This window comes from Benincasa hispida, chromosome 4, assembly GCF_009727055.1.
Source record: "Benincasa hispida cultivar B227 chromosome 4, ASM972705v1, whole genome shotgun sequence".
Lineage (NCBI taxonomy): Eukaryota > Viridiplantae > Streptophyta > Magnoliopsida > Cucurbitales > Cucurbitaceae > Benincasa > Benincasa hispida.
The window spans coordinates 1,909,556-1,918,136 of record NC_052352.1 but is presented as its reverse complement, the minus strand read 5'-3'; the positions used below and the strand labels follow the sequence as shown (position 1 = coordinate 1,918,136).

General features: G+C 36.2%; 2 long non-coding RNA genes across 2 annotated transcripts; one reads left to right on the top strand and one right to left on the bottom strand.

Annotated features, from left to right (window-relative positions):
• Positions 1-357: 357 nt before the first annotated feature.
• LOC120075813 lies at positions 358-3,695 on the bottom strand. The gene is made up of 5 exons (XR_005481437.1): positions 3,131-3,695; positions 2,941-3,061; positions 1,781-2,805; positions 1,115-1,220; positions 358-677 (listed from the first exon to the last, which is right to left on the bottom strand). It is a non-coding gene; the product is annotated as an uncharacterized LOC120075813 (long non-coding RNA).
• Positions 3,696-7,608: 3,913 nt separating this feature from the next.
• LOC120076026 lies at positions 7,609-8,295 on the top strand. Its single transcript, XR_005481491.1, has 2 exons — positions 7,609-7,890; positions 7,982-8,295. It is a non-coding gene; the product is annotated as an uncharacterized LOC120076026 (long non-coding RNA).
• Positions 8,296-8,581: the final 286 nt, after the last annotated feature.

Sequence of the window (8,581 nt, the reverse complement as noted above, 5' to 3'; positions counted from 1 at the left end):
TGATGACATGTCAAGTGTATTAATTCTTGACACTTATTATTGTGATTACTTTTAACAATTTTTATTTGTCAAATATATTTTTATCTTAACACGAAATAATGGCCAAGTAATCTAGTTCTTGACACATTTCCAATTATGCTTTCTTTTTTTTCCAAATTAAACATTCAAATTTAATTTCCTTTTCTCATTTTTTGTATTACATTTGTTACAATAAGACAATTTCATCAACTAAAATAAACAATTGCACATATTTCAAATCTATATATTAGCCCAATATATCCAACATAACAATTCAGAATACTAAAACAAACAATTCCATTCTTCTATTATCTTCCATGTATATGAACGATTCCAAAATTTACAAGACCAATCGTACAACAGTATATACTCTAGTAACCAATATATGATAATTCCAAAATTGTAAGACCAATCTGTATATGCTATGTATTCCAAAAATCACAAGACTAAAATTCTATCCTCCACCACACATTTATTTGAAGTATATAACCTAAAATGGTTGAACAAAACATTTATACAAAAAAAGTTTTTGTCATTCCCATGTAGCCACATATACAAAATTTATAGGAAGTCCATCAAATATAGCGACCTAAATATTCAGCCCATTCCACGCGTACTTCATCCAATTCAAGTTGCGAGTACGAACTCCTTGTATCAATCTATAAAACATAGAAAGTCAAATATATATATTTATTTACTATTTACATTATTTATAATGTTACAATATGTATAAGTAGTTTAAAAACATACCACATCTGTGATAATATTCTTCTCTTTAGTCATGATTTCTCACATATATCTCATAACATAATACCCACATTCGACACTTTCCATTTGTAAAAGACACTAAAATACAAAGCCAATAATTAATACATATCATACAGATGCATTAAATAAACATCATTCTATTAATTTTTTCAATGCTCTTATAATTGTCTTTACTGTTTTCCAAATGTGGTTTTCCGAGTCTTTTACAAATTTTTTTTAGATTGAAAAATGGTCATTGCCCTACATTCGTCAAAGAGTATAGTATAATATTAAGAATGAAATAAACTTTTCAAAAAAAAAAAAAAAACCACAAGCAAAGTTAGCTTACATATTTGTTATGTATTTGATATCTTCTCGCGAACTTCTTCTCAATGAGTCAAGATAGTACACCAAATCATCGTATGCATTGATAACAATTAACGACCAATGATCACCTAAATAAAACACACAACTAATTAGTATGGAACATGGAGATAGCTCATTACATCAAGGTAGAACATGAGTATAAGGAGCTTTCAAGTACAATGATCCCAACACAATTCTACATTAGAACAAAACAGGAAAAGGTAGAACATGAGTATAAGGTTCCGAACATGAGTATAACTAATTATACTTATCCGGGATTATAAGGAGCATAAATTTATATTCTTCTGCTTTTCCTCACCATTCTGGTCACTGGAAAAATCATTCTTGAACGAGGGCTCCTCCCTCATTCTAGATTAAGCAGACCATATTGAACCCAAACATTGAAAATTTTCCTTTTTATATCTGCATACTAACTGGCTAGCACTAGATGCTATAGAATCAATTCACCATCTTGTGAATCACCATATATATTTTGTTATGTGTTCCTACATATATATATATATATATATATTTTGTGATGCCATCAAGCCAAGCAAATAAATAAATCCAAGCATCATTGTCATCTGTCTAAATTATCAAACTTCTAAGAATGAATTGTTTACTGTAGATTATACAAGATCAGCCTAACCTTTAGTTTCTCTTCTTATGTTGCTTGCCCAATTTTGATCTCCTTTGCTTGAACAGATGTAGGTACAGTTTCAAGAACAATAATGGGTAGACAAGAAACAGAATCTGAACAACAATATTAGAGAATGCATAGACATGTAAAGCATTTTGGTCATAATTATGAGAATAACGAGTGTGAAGAAAAAGAATGAAAATATTTGCAATACCAGATTTGGAGTGATATAGACTCTGTAGGTCCATTTGCAGTTCAAATTAGTTTATTTTTTGTAATAAGTTAAGAGGTTCCTTATTGTCAAAGATGTTATTTCTTTGTCAGTTCTTTTTATATTTGGTGATTCATCAATTTAGTTAGTTTTGAGGGAGATTTCAATTTTGAGATTTAATGAAGTTTTGTGGGATTTTATACTTTACAAATAGGTCATGTTTGGTTATTGTAAAATTTGGGGTCAAAATTAGACAAATGGAAAAAAAAAATTGAACTATCTATATGGAAAAAAAAAAAAAACAATGTATTAACTTACATTCTAACAACTATCATTAGCCTATTAAAATACCAAACTATTTTGCAGAATGCCATGAGAAACTATTTTAGATAAATACATGTTAGGTACCAAAATCTTAACATCAAGAGGAAAGGAGCAAGAATCAGCTCTGCCGAGTTCTTATGGCCAAACTTAAACATCTCCACCGGAAAATTAAGAAGACTAATCATCGGTAAACGAAAGAGGAAGAAGAAGATGAAGATGAAGAAAAAGGGGCTATTTGTTTTCCCACTTCAGTCTAGATTAACAGGAACTCCATATTCATATCAATGGCTGAACATAGCTCGAGAAAACGAATGGGATGTCTGCCTAGATACATGTGCATTGGGGCCAAAAGACATGGAAACTTTAGGCCTCTCTCTCTTCAAGCCTGAATTTCTAATTTCTTCTTTCTATAAAGTTTTTGGCGAAAACCCATCAGGATTTGGCTGTTTGTTCATCAAGAAATCCAATGTTTCATTCATGGAGAGTTTAATAACCTCACCTGCAAACATTGGCGTTATAAACCTTATCTCAACATCACCAATATTTCCATTTCTAGAAGAACCAGAAACTCAACAGATTTCAAAACCCGGCATAGAAATTCGAAATTTAGCTATATCAGAGTCGCGAAATTCACCTGAAATCATGAAAGCCACAAAAATCGATGAGGAAGAACTTTCGTTCACAGGAATCGTATCGTCCAATTGACAATGCCCTTCGAATCCACTCGATCAACAAACACAGAAATGAACTCAAACCTGGAATGCAGAGGCTTGAATCACGCAGATTCAATAGGTCTAAGACTGATAAGCATTAGAGGAAGATACCTGATCAATTGGCTCATAAATGCATTGATGAATCTTCAACACCCAAATTCAGAAGGAGGAATTGCTAAAGCCCTAGTGAGAATCTACGGCCCCAAAATCGAAATTAATCGAGGACCCGCGGTGGCATTCAACGTAAGAGACGGTGGTTGTTAGGTTGGGCAGATGCTGGTGCTGCAGACGAGGACGATGAGAGTTAGGGTGAGAGACACGAGAGATAGACGGTGGTTTTTCCTATTCTTCGATTTTGTTAGGGCTGAGAGAAATGATAAATTGGGTGAGAGAGAATCTGAAATTAGTTTTGAGAAAGAGGGAATTAAAATTTTGGAAGGAATTTGAAAACCAATTTTGCAAAAAGAGAGGGAAGTGAAACATCAGGGTGGCTAGACCGGTTGAACAGAGCACGAAGAAACGATCGAAGCACGGCTAGGGGACGAGACGAGAGGGAGAAGAACGGTGCTGCCGATGGTCGACAGTGTGATGAGAAAAAACAGAGTGGCTAGACCGATCGAAGCAAAGACTGGGAGAAGACGAGCGACGCAATGGGCTTCATACGAACGTCTAGGGTTTGGAAAATCAGATATTTTATTTGAAAAAATATAATTAGGCAATTTTTTTTTTTTTTTTATTTTACTTAACACGAAAAAAATATCAAGTAAGAGCTTCTTATACTTGACACGTTTACTTGATACGAAAAACATGTCAAGTAAATGTTCGCGTGAAGATATCCGAAATATTCCATCAATCTATGCGTTTTAACCCTTTTATTTGACATTTTCTTGTCCAAAATCACATTACTTGACGTTTTTTCCAAAGAAACATCAAGTAATTAAAAACTATAAGTGTCATGTAATGTAGATTTTGTAGTAATGGATGCCCCCGCTCCTTATGTCAATACATGAACGAATCAGGATCACTTCGTTTGTAGCACTTTACAACAAATTGTAACAACTACAGGAAATTGAACGTGTCGACAAAGAAGGACCACTTTCCACTTCCCTTTATTGATCAGATGCTCGATAGATTAGGGCCCGGGCTTTTTCCAGCTGTTCAATGGCCTGGAAAAGAGTTATATTGCTTCTTGGATGGGTATTCTAGTTACAATCAAATCTTAATCACCTTTAAGGACCAAGAGAAAACTATTTTTACTTGTCCCTTTGGAACGTTCACGTTCTGATGCATGTCCTTTGGGCTATGCAACACACCAGAGATGTTTCAAAAATGCATGATGGCTATTTTTTATGATTTTCTTGAACACTCTATTGAAGTTTTCATGGATGACTTTTCAGTCTTTGGAGATTCCTACCTGTCCTGCCTCAAAAACCTAGAAGTCGTTCTTGCTAGATGCGAGGAAACAAACTTGGTATTTAACTTGGAAAAATGTCACTTTATGGTGACAATAGGCGTTGTTCTCGGGCATAAGGTTTCAAAAGTAGGGTTGGAAATAGATGAAGCCAAGATTGATGTAATTGTAAAATTGCCTGTGTCTGCGAACGTCAAGGCCCTAAGGAGCTTTCTAGGCCACGTAGGTTTCTACAGAAGGTTTGTAAAAGGTTTCTCCCAAATCGCGCGTCCACTGAGCACGTTACTAGAAATAAATAGGCCTTACATCTTCGATGATGATTGCCACCAGGCGTTTGAGACTTTAAGATATGCATTAACGACAACACTGAAATTGATAGCCCCAGATTGGATGCAACCCTTTATCTTAATGTATGGCGCAAGTAACGTGGCAGTTGGAGCGATGTTAGGACAAAAGAAAGGAAACTTGAACATCCTATTTCATATGCGTCCAAGACACCCACTGAATCCCAAGAACATTATATGACTACTGAAAAAGAAATGTTAACTGTAGTGTTTACGATAGAGAAATTCAGAGCTTACTTGGTTGGTGTGTCAACAACCATTTACATCGATCACTCCGTTATAAAGTTCTTGATGGACAAAAAGGATGTAAAACCCAGGCTCATTCGCTGGGTATTACTGCTTCAAGAATTTGACCTGGAGATCAAAGATAGAAAAGATATAGAAAATCAAGTGGCTGACCACATATTGAGATTGAAGAATAAGGAAATGCAGTTGGGTCAGGCTGAAATAGAAAACGTATTCCCTGATGAACGCCTACTTAAGGTTGAAGATAGGGAGTCGTGGTATGCTGACATTGTTAACTACTTGACCACTATTTCCCAAAAGAATTCAACGACCAACAAAGAAAATGACTTATGCATGACAACAAGTTCTATTTTTTGGATGAGTCATTCCTCTACAAACAAGGCCTAGATCTAATTATGCGTCGGTATGTCCTCAAAGTCGAGGTACAATGCATCTTATCTGGATGTCACGACTCTCCTTATGGAGGTCATTTCGGAGGACAGAGGACAACTGCAAAAGTCTTCTAGAGTGGGTACTTTTGGCTTACTCTATTTAAAGACGCAAGGGAATATGTTCTAAAGTGTGACCTATACCAACACACAGGCAATATCTCAGTAAGGAACACAATGTCACTCAACAATATACTCAAAGTTGAACTTTTTAATGTTTGAGACATTGACTTCATGGGATCTTTTCCTCCATCTTGTTGTTAGCAGTACATTCTAGTAGTAGTAGATTATGTGTCTAAGTGGGTTGAGGCAGTGGCCTGTACGAAGAATGATGCAACAACTGTTTCAAAATTTCTGACCAAGCATATTTTCACGCGTTTTGGAACACCAAGGATGTTGATAAGTGACAAGGGTACACATTTCATAAACCACATCATTTCTAAATTACTTGCTAAATATAATGTTAGTCACAAAGTAGCTACCACCTACCACTCACAGATGAACGGGCAAGCAAAAGTTTCTAACAGAGAAATCAAGTCAATTTTGGAAAAAGTGGTCAACACATCGAGAAGGGCTTGAGCACAAAAACTGGATGAAGCTCTTTGGGCATATAGGACTGCATTCAAAATGCCAATAGGTATGTCTCCTTATGCCTTGGTATTTGGGAAAGTCTGCCACTTACCATTATAATTGGAGCACAAGGCGTTTTGGGCAATGAAAAAGTTGAACTTAGATCTAGAAGTCGTAGGGAAAAATCGAAAGTAAAAAGTTGAACTTAGATCTAGAAGTCGTAGGGGAAAATCGAAAGTTGCAACTCAAGAATTAAATGAGTGGCGGCTCAACACATACGAAAATGTGAAGATCTACAAAGAAAAAACCAAACGTTGGCACGACCAATGCATCGGTAAGAAAGAATTTTTCATTGGTCAAAAGGTTTTACTATTTAACTTGGGTTTGCGACTATTTCCAAGAAAGCTTAAATCCAGGTGGTCAGGGCCATTTGTTATCAAAGCAATCTTTCCTCAAGGAGTCGTGGAGCTCATTCAAGAGGATGACACTAACGCCTTCAAAGTAAATGGGCAGAGGGTCAAGCCATACTTTTAAGGAAATGTGGAACGCGACAAGACATCCGTCGAGCTACACGAGTCTACCCAAAACTCGCATCGAGGTAGTCCCTGCATGCAGACAAACATATATTCCAGGGATACTTCCTCTTTCCTGGTTTACTTTTTGCTTTATATATACCATACGTTCTTTTATGATACTTGTTTATATTCTTGTTTGGCATTGAAGTTTTAAGTTTGTTTCATATTTATGTTTACCTTGCATGCTTTTGAATGATTGTTTAGAAAGTCAACTTTTGTGAATTTCTGAATTTGGGGTACTAAAATTGAGGCGTTAGAATTAGGTCAATGCATACCTATGCGTTGGAAGAGGAAAAAACGTTATATGGGGAGCTAAACCACTCGAGTGTTTGGGTGGCCCAAGGTGCGTCTCTTCAAATTTGCATTTAATACGTAGTCTAAGTATCACATGCAGACAATACCTGTCAAGTATGTCCCCTACACTCTCTTCTCCTGCATTTTCTTATAAAATGGGGTCAAAACCTACTTCGTCTTCTTTCTTCTTCCGCCTCTCAAGCCCTAACCCTTTCCTTTTCAAATTTCCTCGTCGTCCGACTATCTCCACCGTTCATTCTTCAAAGCTTTCAAAGTTCTTCACCAGAGCACAAGTTAGACGCTTCAGACAACTAGAATGAGTCCTTGTCTGATGAGTTCTTTTTCCTCTTCATTTGTTTCTCCTTCACCTTCGTCATCGCCATCTCCACCATCGAAACCTACAACCCCATTCAAATCCATCACCATTTTGTCTTTTTCTCAAAAAACCACCACCCAACCTAAACCATCCACCCAACCAATTCGAGTGAAGCCATCCCAACGTCTGCCACCTCCTTCAAAACCCTTGCAAAACCTAAACCCTTCGTCTCCTCAACAACCAAAAATCCTAAGTCCTCGATCCTTTCCAAATTGACGCAACAGCCTACGTCCAAAGACCCTACCAAACAGATCATAGAATCCAAAAAAAAAAAAAAAAGATTTTAAAAATAGAATTTTACTTGTTTGTCAAATATATATTTACTCAATTTAATGAATTTAAAAGCATAGAACATCATCTAAATTGCAAACCAAACAAATCCTAAACCTTTCTTCCATGGCACGACAGACCCCAAATTTCTTCACCGCTCCGACGCTAGTTCGACTGTGTACAATTGTAAATTTGTAAACCTTCGTTTTAGGGTTTATCTTGTTCATTCTTCAATCTCTTGATCCATCCTCTCTGGCGAAAATGGCGAACGAGCAACGGCAATCGACAGGGCCTTGGATCCTCGAAGCAATACCTTTGATTATTGTTCTTCTCATAGCAACTCACATCTTCGCTTTGGTACTCTCCAACTCCTAATTTTGTTCGTTTTTGGCATTCTTATTGAAACTCTATACTCTCATGTTTGCTCACTTCCACTTAATTTCTGTAGGTATATTGGATTTATAGGTTAGCAACCCAAAAACAGCCTCCAAGGAGGAAGGCACACTGAGTTACTGTATGATTCGTTCCTGAAGGAAACTTTAGTGGAACCCTAATTCGTTAATTGTTATGTCACTGATGTTGAGGAGGCGGTCATTAAAAAAAAAAAAAAAGCCATATAAGGATGTTTCTCCGTAAGTATCCGTCGATGTGTATTCTCAGAATCTGAATTTGGTATTGTAAGAATGTGGGAATGTTTCTTGCCAATCAAATTTGATTTGTATGGTTTTCAGTTCATAAATTTGAAGTTGATCCATTCATATTTGTGCCATCGTGTTTGGTTTTAGTTATCTTGGGAAGTTGGGTTAGCTGATTTACACTAACTTTATGAAAGATTCTAGGTTTTCTCAAGGACTTTTCCAGACTCACTTGGTAAATTTAGTTATAGCTCTTAAGTTGTCGTTTGAAAGCATGCTTGTGCTTCCATTATGACAGGTGAAGAATCACCAGGTGAAGGAATGATTGAAGACCTGTTATACTGAAATCCATTATTGAAGTCATTTTATTCTGAAATCCATTACGGAAGAGTCTGTTTTACCGAAACATATAA